Source organism: Sus scrofa, chromosome 1 (assembly GCF_054392235.1).
Source record: "Sus scrofa isolate SSC_HxYL_T2T_F1_AM1 chromosome 1, Sscrofa_HxYL_maternal_Yorkshire_Landrace_v2.0, whole genome shotgun sequence".
Classification (NCBI taxonomy): domain Eukaryota; kingdom Metazoa; phylum Chordata; class Mammalia; order Artiodactyla; family Suidae; genus Sus; species Sus scrofa.
Window position 1 is genome coordinate 282,901,199 of NC_139383.1, and position 22,671 is coordinate 282,923,869.

Below are 22,671 nucleotides of genomic sequence, written 5' to 3' on the forward strand. Positions count from 1 at the left end.
TGGGGCAGGGGAGTGCCCAGCCTTGCAGGCTTCCGGGGCAGAGGGTACCAAGCTCACAGCCCTTCCCCGGGGCCCAGGTCCCTGCTTCACTGGCCCCAACTCTCCAGCAATCTGTTCTGAGCTCAGGCGTCATTCCTGCCCCGCCTGCTCCCCACAAGTGGTGAATTTTTAATGCTGCTTACACGGAACAAAGCAGAGTTTTTGGTTTTGTTTTAAGAGCGTTTCTCAACAACAACAAAAAAATCATTTCTGAAGTGTGTGTTGAAGAGAGTGAGAAAGAGCCCAGGGAGTTCCAATCAGCTCTCCCCATCATCTCCTGAGCTCCTTTTAATTAAAGAAAATGCAAAATGTGGGGCTGGAGTTCCCGGGTGGCTTAGTAGGTTGGGGATCTGGCATTGTTACTGCTGTGGCTCTGATCACTGCTGTGGCTTGGGTTTGATTCCTGACCCCGGAGCTTCTGCATGCCACAGCCCACCCTCCCAACAACAGCAACGTGGTGCCACACAGGATCTCGGTCTGGACTTTGTGTTGGCAGAAGGGCACCTGGGAGGGTCCTCGACATCCATGTCCTCCGTGAGCCCCTTGGGGACCCAGGCCCCATCATTCCTTTTGTCATACAGATGAGGAAACCGAGGTGCAGAAGCAAGACGTGTCTGTGGCGTGTCCTCCCGCTAATAATGGTGGAGTGGGAGGCAGGAATCACATGGGTCCAATACTGCCTGCCCCATCACACACACGCACGCACGCACACACGCACGCACGCACACGCGCATGCGCTCAAGGCTAAGTGAGTTGCCTAAAGTTGCTGCTCTGGCTTCAGGAGGGGTGCAAATGAGGGAAGGAGCTCTGCTTGTGACACGAAAGGGGTGGGGAGGGGGGACGAGGAGAGAGGCAAACAGATTCGAGAGTGAAGCCTGGTGGTTTGTGCTGGGGGAAGGGGGCAGTTGGAGCCTTTGCCCAGAACTAATCCCAGGGTGTAGCAAAGTGGGTCTCGGCCTTGTGTCCTTAGTGATGGCTCCCCGTGCCCCCTCTGAGCCTATCCATTGAGCCCTTACTGTGTACTTGTCACCACCTTCTTGGCATGAGTCGTCTTGTTGACCCCTCGCGATAGAATCCATGACTGAGATACCTTCCTCATCGCGCCCACTTTACAGACGAGGAGGCCGAGGCCCAGAGAGGTGAACTGACTGGAATCTAGGCTGATTTGTCTCTTTGAACCCTGACACCGGGGGAAGCAGATGGCAGGAAGAAGGCGGCTTCCAGGACGGAGAGCTGAGGCTGGTGAACAACCTCGTGAACTTGTGAAACATTGATGCTGTTCTTGTCCATCTTTTCAGCCTAATTTCCTTGGTTTTCAAGGCTCAGGGTTGGGAGGGTGGTTTGCCCCAGCACTGCTGCTGTAGGGACAGCGATGGTCCCAGCGTGGAGCCTCATCTCCCTTTGTGCTGCCTCCTTGTGGCAGGGGCTCTCTTCAGGGCCTGGTGTCCTCCTTGGCAGTGAGGATGTTTTTGTCCCATTCATTTCTCATTCATTAGAAAAAGGCATGGGAGTTCCCACTGTGGCTCAGAGGGTTAAGAACCTGACTAGTGTCCATGAAGATGTGGGTTGATCCCTGGCCTCCTTCAGTAGGTTAAGGATCCAGGGTCACGGTAAGGTGCAGTGTAGATCTGACGTTGCTGTGGCCATGGTGCAGGTCAGCAGCTGCAGCTCCAATTCAACCCCTAGTGGGGGAACTTCCATATGCCACAGGTGCACACCTAAAAAGAAAAAAAAAAAAAAGAAAAAAAGAAAAACGGAATTATTTTTATAAAAGGTGTGAGTTGGGCTAGGCTCTGCTGCAGTAACAAATAATTCCTGAAACCTTAGGGACTTGATACTGCAAGTTTCTTTCTTTCTCACACTGCAGTCCAGTGGCTCAGACAGCTTTCCTCCAGGCTCCAGGCTCCTCCCATTGTCAGTTCCACCATGCCAGACTTTTTTGCTTTCAGCCTTGCACACCAGAGGTAGGAGGGAGTATGTGGATGATGCTGCAGGTTGTTTTATGGCGAAGTCTGAATTTGCATTCTTCCCTTCCATTGGCCAGTATGGAGTCACATGGTACCTACCTAGCTGCAAGGGAGGCTGGGAAATGTAGTCCTTGGATGCATGCAGGAGGCAAATGGCCTGGTTCAGTGACTACAGTAGCTTGGTCACTGATACAAAATCCTTGAAGAAAGCCAAAGGGGAGCTTGACCAATTTGTGGATCACAAAAATAAATTAAAAGGCTATTAACTGGGGGCAGGGTGGTGAGGGCTTCTCATCATATGGCTACCACAAAGAGTTAACAAGTCTGTCTCCTGCCCTAGACTATAAACTTCCTGTGGGCAGAGCCATATCTCTGTGCCCGGTACCTTATTTTGTCCCTCACAGATAACAGATGCCCAGTTTCTGCCTGTTCGGTGAACCATCACTGTCTGTGTGCAACAATCTTGGTGAACAACTGTTTTAGCTTTGCATGTATCAGATGTGGAGATACACACACACACACACACACACACACACACACATATATATTTTCAGGGCTGCACATGCAGCATATGGAATTTCCAGGCTGGAGGCTGAATCAGAGCTGCAGCTGCCAGCCTATGCCACAGCCACAGCAACACTGAATACTTAACCCCCTGAACAAGGCCAGGGGTTGGACCTATATCTTCATAGGTATTAGTCGGGTGTGTTACCACTGAGCCACAATGGGAACTCTTGACAAAAATATTTTTTAACATCAGTCTAGCATGGAAGTCCCTCTTGAAAAAAAAGAAAAAAAATCTAACCAGTCTTGCCCTTTCCTAGTGGTGAACACAGTTGTTTAAATCAACGAGTGTCAGTTCCCGTTGTGGTGCAGCGGGTAACAAATCCAACTAGGAACCATGAGTCTGTGGGTTCGATCCCTGGCCTCGCTCAGTGGGTTAAGGATCCGGCGTTGCCATGAACTGTGGTGTAGGTCGAAGATGTGTCTTGGATCCCTTATTGCTGTGGCTGTGGTGTAGGCCAGCGGCTGCAGCTCCGATTCCACCCCTAGCCCGGGAACCTCCATATGCCGTGGGTGTGGCCCTAAAAAGCAAAAAAAAAAAAAAAAAAAGTGTCATTCATTGCTGATGCATTCATTGATTCTTTGATGAGTGGAGGGGTCGATTGATTCGTTTCTTCAGCAGGTATTTGTTGAGTACCTACTATGCGCCGGACCCTTTCAGGACAGGGGAGGGTGGGAGGGGACCACCGTTCCCCAGCAGCAGGCAGTGTACTCAGGAGGACGAGGCTCGCGCAGGGTGATGAAATCAGACACCGTTTCATTCTTGGGAACCACAGCTGAAAACCATGCACCGAATTTAATTTATTCTAAGGCACCCACGCCCCGCCCTGCCCCCTCCATACCGACACCTCTGAGATTGGGGCGGGTCTCACCATTGCTAACATCTTAGATTTGATGAAGTCTGGATATCTTACTCACTGAACTTATGAACATTTATAAGGCACATTATCTGACATGCCCATCACCCCATACTTAGTGCCTAGTTCTGTCCCCATATGCTGATACAGGCAGCCTATCTGGTGTTTTCCGAGTCACGGGGAAGGGATGGGAACCATGAGCTGGAGAACCGAGTCCACACTGGGCACGCACTGGTTCCCAGAGTGGGACTTTCACACACCCCGTCAGGCAGCTGGTTGTATGGTCCCCAGTTCACAAAGGAAGAGGCCAAAGCTTTCCTAGGATCCCTCAGTGGAAGCGCTGGGGTTCCAACCATCGCTGTCCTATTCCACATTCTGAATCATCCCCCCACCCCGTGCAGACGCCCACCTGAGATGCAGTCATCAGCCCGACTTCCAGATCAGGACACTGAGGGGTGCAGAGCTCACCAGATTTGCTGGTGTTTCTTGAGTCGGAAAGTGGCAGAGCGGGGAGCTTCGAACTCAAGTGTTTCCTTCCCCAGACACCAAATGCTCTGGGACTCTACTCGCCTGCCTTTGGCTTCCTCGTGGTTTTGAAAAGGCGGCTGGACAGACTGAGGAATCATCCTGAGACCAGTCCTTGAAGCTAGTCTGAGCCCCTCCTCCATCGCCAGGGGTCTGTCTGCGTGAGGGTGCTAATGCAGCCCACAGGGGGCTCAAGACAGCCAGCCAGCCTTGCTTACAGCTCCGGAGGGCCCTTGATAAGGGGAGGAGATTCCTGTAGTGAACATTTTAGTGGGACTTTTAAGCAATTTTGGAAATTCGATGGTTAACAGAGTGTGTATAACACGCATTGGGCTTTGTGGTGAAATTCCTGACATAGGTTCCAACTCTTCTCCATCCAGGAACAGACCTGGGGTTTGAGTGGCCTCGGCTCCACCCCCCAGCTCCAGCACTGGCAACCCCGCTCTGTCCCTGGGCAGCGTGGGACATAACCTGAGTCCAAAGGCAACCAGAGCAGGGTTTAGGTATGGTTAAGTTAGAGCAAAGCTCCGGACTTTTGTTCCTGTGAGGTAGCAATTTTCACCAGTCGCATTTTACAGACAAGAAAACCCAGGCTAAGACGAGTAGGACAGATTGGCCTGTTGTTCAGCAGTTCTTCAAGCCCCTCCTTCTTGAGGCAGAATAGATTTTCCCAACCCACTGACTTTCACCTTGGCCACATGACCTACTCTGCCCAGTGGACTGTGGGTAGGAGAGACAGGATGCCTCTTCAGAGGAGGCCTGAGGAGATGTTGCATGCTTCTGCCCTACGTCTTGCATGTTTGTGATCTGGCACAACAAACATATCCCAATTAGATTCTGACCCCAAAGAATGTGAAGACACACAGGACACACCTGAGCCCAGCTCACAGCTTGGAGCCAAGTTCAACTGACCCAAAGCCTGAAACACAACTACTTAGTTGAGTCCAGCCTAGACCAACCAATTGCAATCAACTTACAGACTAATGAGAATACGTGTTTGTGTAAGAAGTTAGTGAGAATTTGAGGCTGTTTGTTAAACAGCATCATTATGGCAAAAACTGACTACTACATAATGTTAAGTGACTTGATTAAGGTCAGACAGCTAATGAGTGGAAGAGCCAGGAACTAGAATTTTGGCCTCCTTATACTCCCTACCCACTGCTTATCTGGAGGCTTCAGGTAAAGGCCGCCAGTAATGCGAACGGAATTGGGATTGAGGGTTCTCTGTAGGCATTAGAGACTTTCTGTACCTTGCTTTCATTATCTGTCCACTGGAAAGAGTAAGCCCAGTGGATACTGATGCATCTTTGGTACTCTTGGAATTTCATCATCATATATCTCAAGTTTGGAGACGAAGAGTTTTTGGAAAGAAAATTGTGTATTAGCAGCCCATCTTTTGTAGGAACACTTGGCAAGACAACTAGACAGAAATTTCTCCCCTAAGTGAGGGTTTTTTGATGGGTAAGCCAACTTTCTGGTAAAAGAATCTCTTTTTAGGGAATTAATATCTTTTCAGTATATTTATGGATATGAATTTTCCTTTGAGTATTGCTTGGGCTGCACCCTATAAGTTTTAGTATTCAATGCTCTCATTTTCTTTCTTTTCTTCCTTTCCCCTTTTTTTTTTTTTTTTTTTTGGTTTTTCTAGGGCTGCACCCATGGCATATGGAGGTTCCCAGGCTAGCTGTCAAATAGGAGCTGCAGCTGCCGGCCTCCACCACAGCCACAGGAATGCCAGATTCGAGCTGTATCTGTGACCTACACTACAGCTCACAGCAACACCAGATCCTTAACCCACTGAGTGAGACCATGGATCAAACCCATGTCCTCATGCATTCTAGTCGGGTTGAGTTCATTACCGCTGAGCCACAATAAGAACTCCTCATTTTATTTCATATCCAAATAGTATGAAATGTCTAAGTAGTATGTAATTCCCTTGTGAGCTCCCTCTCTTTTTTTTTTGGCCACACTTGCAGCATATGGAAGTTCCTGGGCCAGGGATCAAATCTGAGCTGCAGCTGCGACCTACACCACAGCTGCGGCAAGGCCAGATCCTTCATCCACTGTGCCAGGCTGGGGATCAAACTCACACTGCTCTGGAGACCATGATAGATCCTTAAACTGCTATGCCGTAGTGGGAACTCCTTGAGTTCCCTCTTTATCTCAAGGGTTATCTGGAAAAGAGTTTTCAAATTTCTACATTAGGTTAAAAAAAACCCTATTAATTGAATTTAAAAATTTTATTTCACTGGGTCGAGAATGTTTTACTTTGGAATTTGTTGAAATCGTCCTTGTGCCTGAATACCATGATTGGTATGTGGGATTATTACCTTCAAAAGTGCATGTTTTTGATGGCTCCAGATACCTGCAAATACCTGCCATCCAGGTAAAAGTAATGGAACACCCCACCCCACCCCAACTCCTCCTTGGTATCCTATACAGATGACTAAAGATTGGATGCATGTGTTTTAAGAGAAAACTCCCCAAGGTCCAGCCCAGCCAGGTGTCTGTTCTGTTGGTGACTTTGGGCTCCACCTCTTCCTCTAAAGAGATGGGTTTTGTTGGTTGGCTCCTGCAGCGTTTGTTACAACAAACATGAATGAATCCTGCAAACAGGAGGTCCAAGTGGAAGAAGCAGTTAATTAATATTTGACTCCTGCTGGGCCCGTTCGGGGGTGGGGAGCGGAGGCTGATTTTCAGTTTTCTGGTTTATTCACTTTTCTGCTTTCCCCTCTGCTAATTACTGCATCAAGCTCTCTTCTTGGCTGATAAAACTTGCATTTGAAAAATTAACCTGGGAGGTACTGGATGAATACTTGGTCACCATGAATTTTTCACAGATAGAACAATCCTCCAACTTCTTGCCCAGTTTCCGGGCCATTTCCGAGGCTATGGCAGAGGTCAAGGCCATTGCCTCATTGCTGTGGCCAGTTGCTGGTTGAGTGTGTGGAATAACAGGGCCTGTCATTTACCTGCAGGGCTTTCGCCCTTGCTAGACACTCAGGTGCCCCATCTCCCCATCTTCATAGCTCTGCCAGGGGGGTGGGACATACACTCCCCCATTTCCCAGGTAAGGAAACTGAGACTCACACAGGTGCAGCGAGTGGTTCTCAAACCTGGCTGTGCCTCAGAACCAGCGGGGCTCGCTAATGATGCAGAATCTTGGGAGGGGGAGGGCGACCACCCTGTCTCTTAGGCGAGTCTATCCACCCCAGACGCCCCTCTGGCCTCCCCTGCCAGCCAGCACTCCCTGCCAACAAGGGGCAGCTGGGGAGTCGCGGGCGGGGGATGGGGAGGCCGCGGGTTCCAAAGGTGAGGAAGCTGCCTTGTATGGCAACATTTCTGCCCTCATCCCCTGCTCACACCAAGATGTTCTGGGACCCAGCTGCACCTCATCCACCCCCTCTCCGTCCCCTGCACCCTGGCCTGTGCTAAGTCCTGAGGAAGATTCTGGGGCAACACATGCTCCAATGGGGGAGACAGTCATGGGGGGGCTGCCTCCACCGCTGCCCCCCCCCCCCCCCCCCGCCTTCAAAGAACACAGAGGAGCAAGTGCCCAGCCCTCCTCTGGTCCTTCAGGTCTGGAATACAATCCCTTCCTGGATCCCACCCCTTCAAAGCGGCTCTCTCAATGCCACTTCCTCCAGGAAGCCTCCCTTGATGTCGCCCTCAGAACCCTTCACCTCTCTTTGTCCCTGTGGCTCTGGGCCTCTCTGCCTAGCAAATATTCCATGGTTGGGTTCACGCTGCTGTCTGTCTCTCCTTCTATCCTTCTCGTACCCTCAATGGCCAGCTCCTCCTGGGAGGGGACACCTGCCTGGGAGGCAGAATGACCCGGGCTCCAGTCCTGGGACTGCTTGTTGAATTTTCCCCTGGGACATTAGGAAAAATGACACCACCTCTTGTAGGTTCCCTCCCACCACCCCCACAGTGGGGGATTACAGTTAGGTCTGGTCTTAGCCCTTCAGCTTGCAAGTCCTGGCTCTGCCACGTGTCGCCCAGTAAAGGAGGCCAAGCTATTTAACCTTGGGCCTCAGTTTCCTCATTGTTAAATAGGGATAATTAGAGTATCCAGTCTGCAGGGTGGAGTGAAGTTTCAGAGAGATGGAGTCCCTGTCGTGGCTCAGTGGGTTAAGGACCTGACACTGTCTCTGTGAGGATGTGGGTTCATCCCTGGCCTCGTTCAGGGGGTTAAGGACCCAGCATTGCCCTGAGCTGCGTTGTAGGTTGCAGGTTTGGCTTGGATCCGGGGTGGCTGTGGCTGTGGCGCAGGCTGGCCGCTGCACCTCCGATTCCACCCTTGGCCTGGGAACCTCCATATGCCACAGGTGTAGCCGTAAAAAAGAAAAAAAATGATTCACAGAGATGACGCACAGCTGTTGGTGTCTGGCACAGGGGTAGTAAGCTCGGTCAAGGCTAGTCTTTCCCGGATAACAACCCAAACCAGAAGCTTCTTCCTTCATTGTCCCCCCTATGGAATTTGGCCTGAGTGAGAGAAACCCCTTCCCTCCTTCACCAGAAAGAAAAGAGAGAAGCGTCACAGAGGCTGTTGCCCACGAACCTGGCTGTTCCCTGTACATACCCACCGAAGTGCCACACGTGAAGTTTTCAGCCAGGAAAACCGAGGTCCAGAGAGGGAAGGGAACTTGTTAGGGTCACAGGGCCGGGGGAGGAATGACTCGGAATGTAGGTCTCCTAACAGGTGCACCTGTCTGCCACTCTTCCCTGTGGGGTCGAGTTTGCAGTTCAGGTCCTGCAGTCTCTGGGGCGGTCTGAAACTGGTTCTCTGTGACTTGCAGCCTAACTGCAAGCCCCCTCCCTCCATTCGCTCCATCGTTCCCTCAGGTTTATTAAGCAGCTGCTCAGTGCTGGCCCTTCTGCTGCCCACTGTGAGGGCCTCCCAGGCAGCCGAGTGATGAAGAAGGGCTTGCTGTTAGGTTGCAAGTCACAGAAATCTGACCAAGACGGTTTAAACACAGACCCCAGACAGTCCTGTGGGAAGCAGTCAGAGGTGGGCAGCCCATCCAGAAGTCCTTCTGGCTTCCTGCCCTGCCATCCCCAGCATGTGGCTTTCATCCTTATGGCACAAAATGGCTGCTTCACCTCCAGCTACTGTGACAGCATTCCAGGTAGGACAGGTAGGGTGAAGATTAGGGAAACGCGAAGGGCAAAGGACAAAAGGCTCCTGCCAGGTGAATTCCTCTTTTTATCAGAAAACCAGATTTCCTAGGTATTTGCAGCAGAAGACTCCTAATTCCATTTTATTCGCCACAATTGGGTGAAGCGACCCAGCTAGCTGCAACGGAGCCTGGGAGGTGCATACTTTATGTGTGCATATTTGCTAACTCCAACAAAGCCGAGGTTCTGTCAGGAAGGAAAATGGGGGTGAAATGGATGCCCAGGATGGCCAGCAGTGTTCTCACCTGCCAAACAGCATCTTTGTCCTCAAGGAGCCCACATTTGGGGGCCAGGTTCACTTGGACCTTTACCCCATAGCATGGAGTAGTAAGCAGCTGGTTTGTGCTCAGGAGGGACCCTCAGCTCTCTCTCTCTCTCTCTTTTTGTTTTCACAGCTGCACCCGCGGCACATGGAGGTTCCCAGGCTAAGGGTCAAATTGGAGCTGCGGCTGCCAGCCTACACCACAGCCACAGCAACACTGGATCTGAACCACACGTGTCACCTATGCCACAGCTGTAGTAACGCCAGATCTGTAACCCTGATCCAGGCCAGGGATCAGACCCTCATCCTCATGGGTGCTATGTCAGGCCCTTAACCCGCTCAGCCACAACGGGAACTCCCCTCAGCTCTCTTTCGCCATCTTCAGAGGCAGGGTCCCCTGCCCAGCCTGGGGCCTGGCGCACAGTAGGGGCTCAATCCATATTGGTTGAGACAAAGGGAAGGAGTTTCTAGGAAGCAGAATTTCCGGGGTTTTTACCATGAGCCAGGCTGGCCCTCGCAGTGGCTGAGGCGGTGTTCTCTGGGCTTTTAGGCTGGGCCTTCACCAGCTGCCTCCTCTGCAGACTGATGCTGTGGGCTGTGGAGGCGGGGAGGGTTGAGACCAGGCCCTCCGTCAAGCCAGTGATGCTCGGAGCTTAGCTCCCTGTGCTGGACCTGTGCCCTACCCCTGCGATGCCCTAGAAGCAGGGAGGTAGGAAGCTGCCCCCTTCCTGAGGACAGTGTGGACCCCCAAGTGCCAGGCGCCCCTTGCACTCTTCCACGGCCACTCGCTTCCCCGCCCTGCCCCCATTCTCCGGAGGGGAAAACAGAGTCTCAGCCACCTGCCCAAGCTTGGACGTGCCCATGTGGGATTTGAACCCAGGTCATGCAGTCCCCAAGCAGCCACCCGCCTCTCCTAGGTTAGGAGCAATGATGGGTCCTCCGCTCACAGGTCTGCTGCGGGGAGTGGGGGCGGGAGGGGAGGAGCCCCCCCTCCGGGGTGGGGGGAGGCAGATGTGGGTCAGGAGGGGGAAGCAGGAGGAGGTGCCAGGGTGTTGGGGGCGACGGTCTAGCAGCTACTGCCCTGTGGGGGCTCGGACCCTGGGCAGGGCACCGAAGCCCAGTGACGCTGCCCTGAGCCTGGCACCCCGCGGCTCCCCGGCTCCCCTGCTTCTCCGAGCGGACACCGGGCCCAGCGCGCGGCTGGTGCGGCGTCTCTCTCCTTCCTTCTTCCCTTTTTTCTGAGACGCAGTGATCTTGGCTGTGGCGCCGCCGCATTCGCTCTATGGGAAAAACTTGTTTTTGTCGGTAAACTCTGGCGGATGACTCAGAAGACACCCAGGGAGCAGCCTCCTGGTGTCCAGGGGCTGCTCAGCTAATGAGCTAATGTTTATAAAGTGCTTTGAAGACGAAAAATTCCACGCGAGGGCCGAGGGCGTGTGCTCTTGTTTGGGGGAGAGGGCGAGGAAGGACGATGGGGTGGAGGGAAGGGGCAAAATCTGGCTGAGAAAGAGCCCGGAGCCCCTGGGCTGTGCAGCGGCTGGCTTGGCCCGGCGCTGCTGATGCAGGCGCTTGTCTGGGCAGAAGCCCTAGCTGCCCCTTTGTTCCAAGCAGGGCTGCTCTGAGGCGGGCGCACTGCTGTGATTGCGTTTTTTCTTGCAGCAGGGATGGGGGAGACGGGACTTGAGTGGTCCCTGCCTTCAGGCCATGGTCTAGGCTGGAACAGTGAGCCAAGTCATGGAAAGACCCCCTTCCCCAGCCAGGAGCTCCTGTCCTTCATTCATTTGCTCATTCATTCATTCAACAAACACTTCTACCTGGGTCAGGCACTGGCCATGGAATGAGGAACCAAGAAGACCGTCCATGCCCTCTTGGAGTTGACTCCTGGAGAGGGAGGTGACATTTAAGGGATGAAGATGTCGACTGCCCTGTAATTATCGGAGAGACACAGAAAGTCCTGGGTTCAGGAACAGACCTGTCTTAGCCTCAGCACAGGAGTCCCAAGAAGGCTTTCCTAGGAGAGCAAGAGTGGGTATTTCCAGCTCTCCAGCAAAGAGGGAGAGAGTGGGTACATCAGGCAGGCAGCGGCATTAATGAACACACACAGTCATTAATCCAGCAAACCTTAGTGGAGTGCCTACTGTGTGCGTGCACTGGGCGCGGGGGGTGAGCAACGCAGGCGAAAGTCCTGACCCCGGCCTCCCCCATGAAGCTCATATTCTGTTAAACAGGCAGATGAAGAAATAGAAAGAGAACCTATCAGCTAGCAAGAGGGAATGGTGGTAAAATTAAGCAAGGTCATGGGTGAGGAGGCTCTGGGGAGCCTCCCCCAGGTTATGCAGTGGACGGGGAGGGGCTTTCAGAGGCAGTAGCATTGGAGCTGAGGCTTGGATAATGGGAGGAATCAGCCATGAGCAGACATGGGCAGTGCAAAGGCCCTGAGGCAGGAACGAGCTCAGTCTGGTCAAAGAACCCAAAGAGGCCAATGCAGTGAACCCCAAGGAGAGCAATAAAATATGAACTCAGCAAGGCCCATTCAGGCAGGGTCATGTATCATCAGCATTGTGTTCACTGCAAATAAACTACAACAGCAGCTTAAACAGAGGATTCTGACTTAGACAACAATAAATCTGCTGTGGGCAGTCAGGGGTTGGCCTAGAGGTTTATAGGTGCCACAAGGCACCCTGGCTCTTTCTATCTTCCTTTTCGCTATCCTCAGTAGGGAGGCCTTGAACTCACATTGCTGCCTCATGGTCCCAAAGTGGCTGCCAAACCTCTAGGCCTCATGAAAAGGCCAAGGAGCAAAGGGTGAAAAAGTCTTTTCCTTGCCAGATTTTATGTCTTTATTCGCAAAGGGAAGTGCTCCCTGGGGACTTCTGTTCCATCTCATTAGCTAGAACTGGTTTGCATGGCCACCTCCAACGGCAAGAGAGGCTGGGACAATGGAGTTTTACAGTTTTGCTCATCTCCACAGTAGAAGGAAAGGGAGAGGAATCGGAAGCCCTTTGGGGCCGCCAACCCACAGCTTTGGCCAAAGGCCTGCATAAGCCTCTAGGAGCGAAGAGTTTGGTGAATTCCGGGGCAAGGAGTGGGCAGGGCTCAGACTAAGGACAGTGGACTGCATCTGGAGGGCCACAGGGAGCCCCAGATGGCTTTTCAGGAGAGGTGATATGGTCATATTTGCACGGAAGCTCTGCTATTTAAACTGAGCACCTGTGATGGGCCGCTGCAGGAGACACATTCCATGCTCACCCTGGAGACCTGATGAGGGCGTCCTCAGGGCTCAGATTAAACGCCACCTCCTCAGAGAAGGGCCTCAGGCTCGCAGCTCTCTCCTTTGTGCACCTCCCGCACTGGCAGCTGTCCCCCCACTTGGCACCCAGTGCCAGCCCGCAGATGGCTCCTGGCTGTCCCACAGCATTGCACTGGGGCACAGCATGGAAAGTGACTCACATCAGCACCTCTCCTGCTTGTAAAATGCTGGTTTCATATTCATCAGCTTTGGTTTTTTTGCTAGAACTACCTTACGAGGGGAGTGTACGATGCCCTTCTTTCATTGATGGGGAAACAGGCTCAGGCAGGCGAAGACCTTTGCTGAACAAGGGCTGGGCTCTGTCACATTGAGAGAGCACCCTGGGCGTGAGATGTTTTTGTCCCTGGAACTCTTGCTCACACCACTGTGTGCAAGGCTGGGTGAGAGCTGCGTGTGTGTGTGTGTGTGTCTGTCTGTCTGTTGGGGGTGGGGTGTCTAGAAGACACATAAGACCCAGGCCCTGTCCTTGGGGAGTTTAACATCTGAGGCTACATCCTTGTACCAGTGGCCTCTGACTTGTCGTGTGCCTTCGGGCAAGTCCCTGAACCTCTCTGGGCAAATTTCTCCTTGGGAATAATGAAGGCATTTGCAGGAATGGTTCTAGATTTTCCCACTCCACCCATCAAATTCACTCCTTGGATTTCAAAGATGCCAGTCCATTTGTTCACACTCTGTTTGCATCTGTCTTTAGCTCAGAAAATAGTCACTATCACCTTCCCCACCCCCTCTGCTGTTTTAGCCTCACGCTACACTCTTTTGTACCCAGTACAAATAATTATTTGTGCGATTAAACGTCCCCTGTCTCCGTGCTTGGCCAGCAAAGATGGGGACCACGTCTGTCTTCATCTCTGTCTTCCCAAGGGCTCAGGGCCTAGCACAAAATAGCTGCTCACGAAATAGAGCAACTGTTATGATGATGACGGTGGTGGTAGGGTCCATAACGATGAAGACGGCGACGAAAAACAGACGCCAGCAGAGACAGCTGTCGGAGTGAAGTGACCCCCAGGCAGTCCGCAAAGCCCTCAGCCCCTCCCTGCTCCTGGGCCGCGGAAGCTTCCTATAGAGACCGCCCAGACACTTCGGTTCCCAGGCCGCACACCGCGGGGGAGAACTACAGTCCCCAGAAGGCCGTGAGGGGCGGTGCCGCCGGCGCTCGCTCCTCCCGGGCTCGCCCCGGGGCCGGACATCATGGGAGTTGTAGTTCAGCTCCGCGGCCCCGGGCGCGCCTCCGCTGGAGCATGCGTGCACGGAGCAGCCGGCGCCCTAGGGGTTAGCGGTTGGTGGGGGAGTGCAGCCCCCATTCCCCCGTGGGGTGTGCAGCTGCGGAAGGCCCTTTGAATTAACCCTCACGCGCCGAGGACCCTGGATAGCTAGGTCGAGTTCTTCCAGGAGCCCTTTAAGGGGCGTGGCTGGGCGCCTGCCCTATCCCTGACTCACCCACTCTTTTCACAAACATCAGCCCCCAGCCGCATCCGATCCCGCGCTTTAAAACCCGTGATCTTATTGAAACATTTCCAGACTCCATTGCCCAAGCATTGTCAACGCTGTGTCTGGTCCTTTGGGATCAGAGTGGGCATGAGGCGGGATCGCAGACATTCAGCCATCATTAAGACATGAGAGAACCCCATCTGAGTCGTGGGGAGGGTGCCCCAGGGGTACAGGCGGCGGTACAGTGGCCCCAGGCTCAGGCAAAGCTTCCAGAGGACGGTGATATTCAGGCTGGGCTGGGGCTGGCCAGATCAGGAGCAGGGAAAGGTGTTCCAGTTGGAGGCAACAGCATAAGGGAGGACCCTGCGGCTAAGAGGCCAGGGTGAAAGGTGGTGAGTTGAGTGGGGACATCTGAAGAACCTGGAACCACGATGAGGCATGTTCATTTCATCTCAGATGGATGTATGACTGTTTCTTAGGCAGAATGGCTGGCTTAAGTTTGACTGGGGGTCAGTGGCAGAGCCTGGACCCAGTCCAGGGGCACTGGTTCCAGGTCCTGGCTTGTTCCGCGGCAGGGTTGCAGCAGGAGCTGGTCTGGTTCTGTCCTGGAGCTGTTCCAGGAGCCGGGCCCGAGATGGGGGATTGTGGCTTGGGGGTGGGGGAGGCTCAGCACCCGTCTTACTGGGAAGGGAAACTGAGACTTTCAGCAAATCTTGCTGAATGAGCTTCTGTATGAGATCCAAGAAAAGCCTTCTCCTTCTCAGACTCTCCAACTGTTAGGAACCAGCCCTGGGAAATAGGGGAGGGTCATTTTCACACCCTCCCCCCATCCAGATGTGGCAGAAGCAGGGAGGATTCAGGCCAGATGTTGGGGGGTCCGCGGGCCCAGCGAGTTGCGTGGGGGGGGGGTGGGCACGGCTGTGTTTGGAGCTCTCCTGTTGAAAATGAGCCTTAACTGGGTTGCTGCTCCGGTTTTCTCTGCTCTGGCACTGTGGCCAAGAGACCCTAGGGACATGCTCTGGGGCTCTGGTCACATCTGAAGAGAGAGGCAGGAAGCCCGGGCCTCAGTGCTAATGGCACCTGGGTTTTACTTCCAGGATAACCTTGGTGTGTTGCTCTCAGCCTGCTTCCTGTCCTTGGAACCCAGGCTTCCTATTGGGCACCTCAGGCTCCCAGGCTGTGGAGGAGTGTTCTGGACACTTGAGAAAGCCTAGCAGGAAGGAGGCCTCTGTGACCTCATCAGGAACGTTGGGCATCATCTCGGTGTGGACACGTCCCCCAGATCAGAGGCCCGGCTGGCTGTGGTTTTTCTTTGATTAATAAAAAATGGGGAAGCAAATCAATTACCCTTCGCAAATGCAATTCAGACGGCAGGAAAAAAATCTCTCTTGAGGCTTGGGGGCCTCTTCTTGAAAAGACTGGAACACACAGAAAGTGTTGGCCGGAGACATCCCCCCTACCAAGTCTGGTGGGAATAGCGCATGTGTGCTTGAACAGGAGAGGAGACTGAGGATTTAGGTTAAAAATTTACGGAGTTCCCACTGTGGCTCAGAGGTTAAGAACCTGGCATTGGCGTTCCAGTTGAGGCCCAGTGGTAATGAACCCGACTAGTATCCATGAGGATGTGTGTTTGATCCCTGGCCTCGCTCAGTGGGTTAGGGATCTGGCATTGCCGCGAGCTGTGATGCAGGTCACAGATGCAGTTGGGATCCCAAGTGGCTGTGGCTCTGGCATAGGCCAGTGGCTACAGCTCCGATTTGACCCCTAGCCTGGGAACTTCCATATGCCACAGGTGGGGCCCTAAAATGGACAAAAAAATAAATAAATAAATAAAAGAAAAAAAAAGAAAAAGAACTTGGCATTATCTCCATGAGGATGCAGGTTTGATCCCTGGCTTCCATCAGTGGGTTGAGCATCTGGTGTTGCCACAAGCTTCGGCATAGGTTGCAGCTGCATTTCCGACTTAAACCCTAGCCTGGGAACTTCCAGATGCTGCAGATGGGTCATGAAACAACAACAAACCAGGATATGTGTGGCCATGAGGGGGGCATTTGTCCCTCAGAAGCCCGTCCCCCGTGGGACCCTAAGACTTCTGGGTAGTGGGAACTGTCTCCCCCTGGCTCCTCGCCCTTTTGGGGGGGATGTTCTGGAAACAAGTGGTTTCTGCACGTGCCCGCTGGTCAGGCTGGATCAGAGTCTCCCCAAGGCTGGCTCAGTGTAGATTCCTGAGCCCCTCCCGTCCTGAGATCTTGGTGCAGAGGGTGCGAGGAGGGGCCCAGGTAAGAGGTTTTATAAGCAGCTCCGGAGACAGCGGTGACAGGCAGTGTAGAGACCGCTGCTCTGCAGTGAAAGGCAGCAGAGAAGCACTGAGGACACAGCTCTGGGGTCACCCAGCCCCGGGCTCAAGTCCCAGCTCAGCGCTGACTCTGTGACACTGGGCAGAGGACGTCCTTCTCTGGTCCCCAAGTCCTTGTCTGTAGATGGTGATAAAATGGCGTGCAGCCGCTTCCCGGGGTTGCACGAAGCGTGCAGAGTTGTTATTGTTATTGTCGTTATTCCCGGGAGGGAGGAAGAGGAGGTGGCAGCTTTTGAATTTATTGCCATCTAAGTGACTGTGGTTATTACCGCCTGGAGCGCACGCTGCGGGGTGCGGTGCCCTTCCCTCCCGCCCTGAGGGAAGCCACCCTCTGGAATCAGGGTCACTCAGAGCTGGGGACCCATGGGACTCCTCATACCTGGGTCTGGGTGTGGCCTGACGGGGCCAGCCCCTTAGCCAATGGGAGGAGGGTCCGGGAGGCCCAGCCGGGCTGGGGCGAGGGCCCTCCAGGCCCTGCTCAGCATCTGCTCCTGGGGCCGGCTTCCTCCTGACCACCCAGGCGGAGGGGCCAGCTTCCTCCGTGGACGTGCCTCCTTCGGGCCATCTGCTCGGCTCCGATGGCCGCACAGCGAGGCCCCCAGAGATGTGTTTACTTGTCCGTTTCCTCTTTGAGTTCTCCGAGGAGGGCCCGCCGTCTGCTCTTGACACTTCAGCCAAAGCCAGACCCAGCCTGCAGATCCATCCCTGGGGGTGAGACTGGGAATGGGGAGTGCCCGGTTTCTTTACCTGCCCAGTACCCCACCTGCACCTCGGTTCCCTAGCTCGAGTGGCTCCCATCCTCTGTTGAAGATGAGTCTGTGATCCTGGCCTGGCCATCCTCCGGGCAGGAGGGCTTGGTGGGTGTCGTCACGTGACCCAAGGCAGGCTGACCATCTTGGGTCATGGGCTCAGATGCAGGGGGAAGTGAAGCTCTTTTTCGCTGGCAGTCAGGCTGGTAGGGTATAAAGTGGACAGCCTGGGCAAAGATGAAGCCAACACTCTGAGAGATAAAGAGAAGATGACACTGTTTGAACACCTGGGTCCAGCTTTGCCTGAATCAGTCTCTGGCTTCTGACTTTTGGCAGTTTGAGTTGGGTTTCCGTACTTGCACCTAGTTCTGACTGATGCAGAAAGATTGTTTCACCCATTCTTCTGTCCATCTGTCCACTTGCCCAGCCTGCATTTACTGAACTCCTGCTTTATGCCAGCCCCTGTGCTGGAACCTCAGCCCTCTCAGACTGAAGGGGGAGGTGACAAGGTGACACCAGCTTCTTAGTTCATGGAAACTAGGAGCTGCTGCAGAAATGAGCCTTGGGGACTGTGGGTGTGAGAGTCTCAGTGCTGTGGGGAGGGGGGAATCCGGACAGACCTGTGGAGGAGGTGACCTTTGGGCTGGGCTTTGAGGCGCAGTCAGGAGTTCACTGGTTGGAGAATCAGGGAGGGGACCTTTCAGAGTAGGAGTCACAGAAGAACTGGTAGGAAAGACCAGGAACACTAGCACCCTGATGCCTGGGGTGGAGGGCTTGAGATTTTGTGGACAGCGAGGACACATGTAATAAAACTACTACTGCTGATGATCAGTAACCAACACCTGCTAATGAGCACCAGGCTAATTTGATGTTTCTTTTCTCATCCATTCTCTCCACCTCCCCGTAGGGGAGCTCACTCCAAAAGTTGCCTGCAGGCTACTCTCCTGTTAAAGCAGAGGTGACTCCCTGAATCTTTCCCCTCCTTTCTTTATTTTTAAGGGCCGCCCCTACGGTATATGGAAGTTCTCGGGCTAGGGGTCGAATCACAGCTATAGCTGCCAGCCTACGCCACAGCCACAGCAATGCCAGATCCGAGCCACATCAGCAACCTACGCCACAGCTTGAGGCAATGCCAGATCCTTAACCCACTGAGCGAGGTCAGGGATAGAACCTGCATCCTCACAGATAGGATGTCAGGTTCTTAACGCACTGAGCCACGAGGGGACCTCTGACCCCTTGAGTCTTGCTGGGCCAGCCAGCCTGACATCCAAGGCTGCCTGAGTCAGTGCTCAGAGGAAGGCTGTTGGGAGGAGGGAAGAGGAGACGAGAGGGGTCACTGCCTGGATGGGGCAGAACAATGACATTGATGGAGGTGTGTGGAATGGCTGTGGTCTTGCCCTTTGCTTGGCTGGTGAACTTGTTCCCTTTCAGCCTGTCACCGGGGCAGAGCTCCTGCAAACTCAGACCTGACCCCCAGTGCCCTGTCCCCCTGCCCTGGAGACCTTGCTGACATGATAGGTCCCATGCGGCAGGCAGCTCCACTCAGCAAAGGGCGTGTCTGTCTCGCTCACGGTCCTGCTCATCCATAGTGTTTAACATGGTTCCTGGCATTTAGCAGGTGCCCAATATATCCTATTTTGAATGTTGCAGAAATGTCAGGCTGTGAGTTCCCACATCTGATCTGGAAAGGATGGCCGCCATAATTATCTTCTTAGAGAAACAACAAAAAAAGCAGTTTCTACACCCATGTTGATTACAGCATGAGTCACAAAAGTCAAAATGAGGAAGCCACCCAAGTGTCCACTGATGGATGAATGGATAAACAAAATGTGGTCCATGCATGCGAAGGAATACTATTCAGCCTTGAAAAGGAAGGAAATCCTGACAGGTGCTACAGTATGAATAAAGCTTGAGGGCATTAGGCCAAGTGAAATGAGCCAGCCACAGAAGGACAAATACTGTCTGATTTCACTTATATGAGGTACTTAGGGTGGTCAAATTCCTAGAATGGCAGTTGCTAGGGGCTACAGTGAGGGAGAAATGGGAATTGTTTAATGGCTTCCAGTTTTGCAAGATGCAAAGCGTTCTGGAGAGAGACGGTGGAGATGGTTGCAGAGCAATGTCAATGTCCTTAATGCTACAGAACTGTACACTTAAAAATGGCTAAAATGGTAAATTTTATGTTTATGTGTATTTTATACACATAATGTATGAAATGAAAAATGGGAAAAAGCTTTCTAAATGTTTTATGATGGGGGTTATTTAGCTTTCACTTTTTAGGATGGAAACTGTCCAGATTTTACCAAAAATGGACAGGCGGTGATAATGAGCCCCGTGTGCCCCCCACCCAGCTGTGCCAACCATTAGCATCATTTCTCCTCTGTCCCTGCCCACTTCCCCTCCCCCTTTCCTTGGGAGCAAATCCCAGAATTGTTTCATCTGGAAATACTTCAGAATGCAGCTCTAGAAAACAAGGGCCTTTCAAAGCGTAACATCCAGGAGTTCGCATCGTGGCTCTGCGGTAATGAACCTGACGAATGTCCGTGAGGACACAGGTTCAATCCCTGGTCTTGTCAGTGGGTTAAGAATCTGGTGCAGGTCACAGATGCGGCACAGATCTGGCGTTGCTGTGGCTCTGGTGTAGGCCGGCAGCTGCAGCTCTGATTTGACCCCTAGCCTGGGAACATCAATGTGCCACGGATGCGGCCCTAAAAAGACCAAACCAAAACCAAAACCAAAACCAAAACCAGTGTAACACCTAGCTGAAATACCTAGGAAACCCAAATCGGATCATTACGTTCCTAAGTGTAAATATATTTCCTACATAATTATACATGGAAAACACATGGGCAGTGTTATCACATTTCCGACGGCCTCAATTTACATTTAATATATAAACACTTATCTGTTTAATATAGTATTTAGTGTCTTCACATATTAGATACGTATTATATAATTATACTTATTATTTATTACGTGAAAATACCTACAACGTGCACGCATATGTGATTACTGTCATTTGAACCAGCATCTGAAGAAGGGCCACACATTGAAATTGACAAGCGTTTTAAATCTGTTCTTAAATTGGCCCCCTGAGCCCCATGTATTTGTCGTGGAGAGTCTCCTGTAGTCTGGATCTTGCTGACTGCATCCCCAGGGTGGTTTCTAACCTGCTTTTCTGCTCTCTGTATTTCCTGCAAATTGGCATTCGGGTCTAGAGGCTTGTTCAGGTTCAGTGTCCCTGGTTTTGGTAAGGCGATGTCACAGGCATGGCCTGTTTCCCCACCAGGCACCGCAGCCTCTGGTTTCTCAGTTCGGGCAGTCAGAAGCTGGTTGCCCATCACTGCCCAGACCTATTAATTCACGAGGGGCTGCAAAGTGGAGCTGGCCCAGCACCACCCCTGCTTCATGTCTTAGCTGGGACGTTCCTGCTCTGTGTTCGGCGCCGGGTGACGCAGGGAGACTGGGACACGTAGAGCAGATGCTCCATCCCTTCCTTTATTTACCATCTTTTACTGCTCCCCCACAACTCCCTTATTTTTGAAACTTTTAAATTTTATGGCTGCATCCCTGGCATATGAAAGTTCCCGGGCCATGGATTGAACCCTAGCCGCAGCGGCAACTGGCCACAGCGGCGGCAATGCCCAATCCTTAACCCACTGCCCTGGGCCAGGGATGGAACCTGCACCGCTGCAGAGACAATACTGAATCCTTAACACACTGCGGGAACTCCTACCACCCTCCTTATTTTTAACGGAGGAGGTATCTGGGCCTCCAGGGCAACGCGTGACCCAAATTCTGGGTCACAAAGCAAAGGGCTCTGCCGGACAAAGGCTACAACCTCACCCCTGGTCACTTCCTCAATGCAAGAGGCAAGAGGGCAGATGTGTGTTGAAACTGACCTTGGGCTGCAGTCTTGACCCTGTCTTCTGAATCTCATAGACCGCCCACACCTATGGGCTGCTTTGGGCGCGTCACCCTCTTTGCCTCTGTGCCGGGGACGTTGGGCAGGTCCCAGCAAGCAGTGCCCCTGCCTCTCTCCCCTCGGCTGCTCTGTGTCCAGGCTGACCATACGTCCTCATTCTCAGCCTTGGGTTCTGGAGAAGAACCAGGCCTCCCTTTGGCCTCCTCTCCAGGTCAGCCTTGCCCTGGAGGCCTGACCTGTCCTGTGGGTGCCCCCATGGAGGTCACAGAGATTTCCGGTTCTCACCGTGGAAGCTGCACTCCAGCCCTTTGGGGACATTCTTCAGAACCAAGTCCTGAGCAGGCACGGACGTCTCATTCACTGACTGAGCATTTCTCTCGCTCGCTCTCTCTTTTTTTTTGGGGGGGGGTGCACTCGCGGCATATGGAGGTTCCCAGGCTAGGGGTTGAATCGGATCTATAGCCACTGGCCTACATCACAACCACAGCAACATCAGATCTGAGCCACATCTGTGACCTACACCACAGCCCACGGCAACGCTGGATCCTTAACCCACTGAGTGAGGCCAGGGATCGAATTTGCGTCCTCATGGATCCTAGTCACATTCGTTTCCACTGATCCACGATGGGAACTCCTTTCTCTTATTCTTAAAAAAAAAAAAAAAAAAAAATTAACAGGAGTTCCCTGGTGGCTCAGTGGGTTAAGGATTTGGTATTGTTACTGCTGTGGCTTGGGTTACTGCTGTGTCTCAAGTTTGATCCCTGGCCTGGGAGTTTCTGCATGCCATGAGCACAGACAAAAACAAAACAAAACAAAACAAAAAACAAACAAAAAGCCCCCCAAAACCCTGAAACCCAAAGCCAACCCAACCAAACCCATTGAACCGTTTCATTGAATATAACGAGCATGTAATGAACTGCACTTATTTGAAGCACACACCTTAACAGTGAACTAATAATTTATAGAGCACCTAGTATGTATCAGGTACTGCCTGACAGCCCATGGCGGTCAAGCAGCTTTTGCGTCGGACAACCTGAGTCAGAATCCTGGTGGGAATCCCAGCCACTAGCCATGTGACCTTGGGCCACTTGTGTCCCTAGGTGAGGCCCTGGGATCTCATCTGCGACACCTCTCGGGGGTATATCAGATATTATGCTCCAATTTTCACTCCCTCCTATGACAGGATCAGGCATCCAGGCTCTTTGCCGTGTGACTCTGCAGCGCCCCCCACTGGAATAGCCAGAGTGTGACTTGGACCCGTGACTTGCCTTGGCCAGTTGGACATTAGCACTGGCTTGATATGTGGTTGCGTTTGGGGCTTGGCTGCTTGAGTTTCTGCCCAGGTAGCCGATGGTTCTAGAAGGAGTCACTTGTGGAGCTGACCTCCATTTGATCTGTGGCCTGGAGCTACATCAAGCCAACCCACAGAATGAAGCAGAGTCACCCCAGTTGACCTACAGACCCATAGGAGAGGAAAAAGCTGGCAAGCCACTGGATTGGCGGGGTGGTTT

General features: G+C 52.8%; 1 long non-coding RNA gene across 4 annotated transcripts in view; it reads left to right on the forward strand.

Moving 5' to 3' along the window:
- LOC110256380 (uncharacterized) overlaps window positions 1-22,671 on the forward strand; it is a 31,543-nt gene that overhangs the window by 5,958 nt on the left and 2,914 nt on the right. For 2 of the 4 annotated variants that reach the window (XR_014828869.1, XR_014828868.1), the window contains exon 3: window positions 1,155-1,277. The exons of 1 other annotated variant lie outside the window; for it this stretch is intronic. This is a non-coding gene — a long non-coding RNA (uncharacterized LOC110256380). Of the gene's footprint in view, window positions 1-1,154; window positions 3,135-22,671 lie in introns of those variants that run through there. One more of the 4 variants, XR_002337782.2, reaches the window with a different exon arrangement.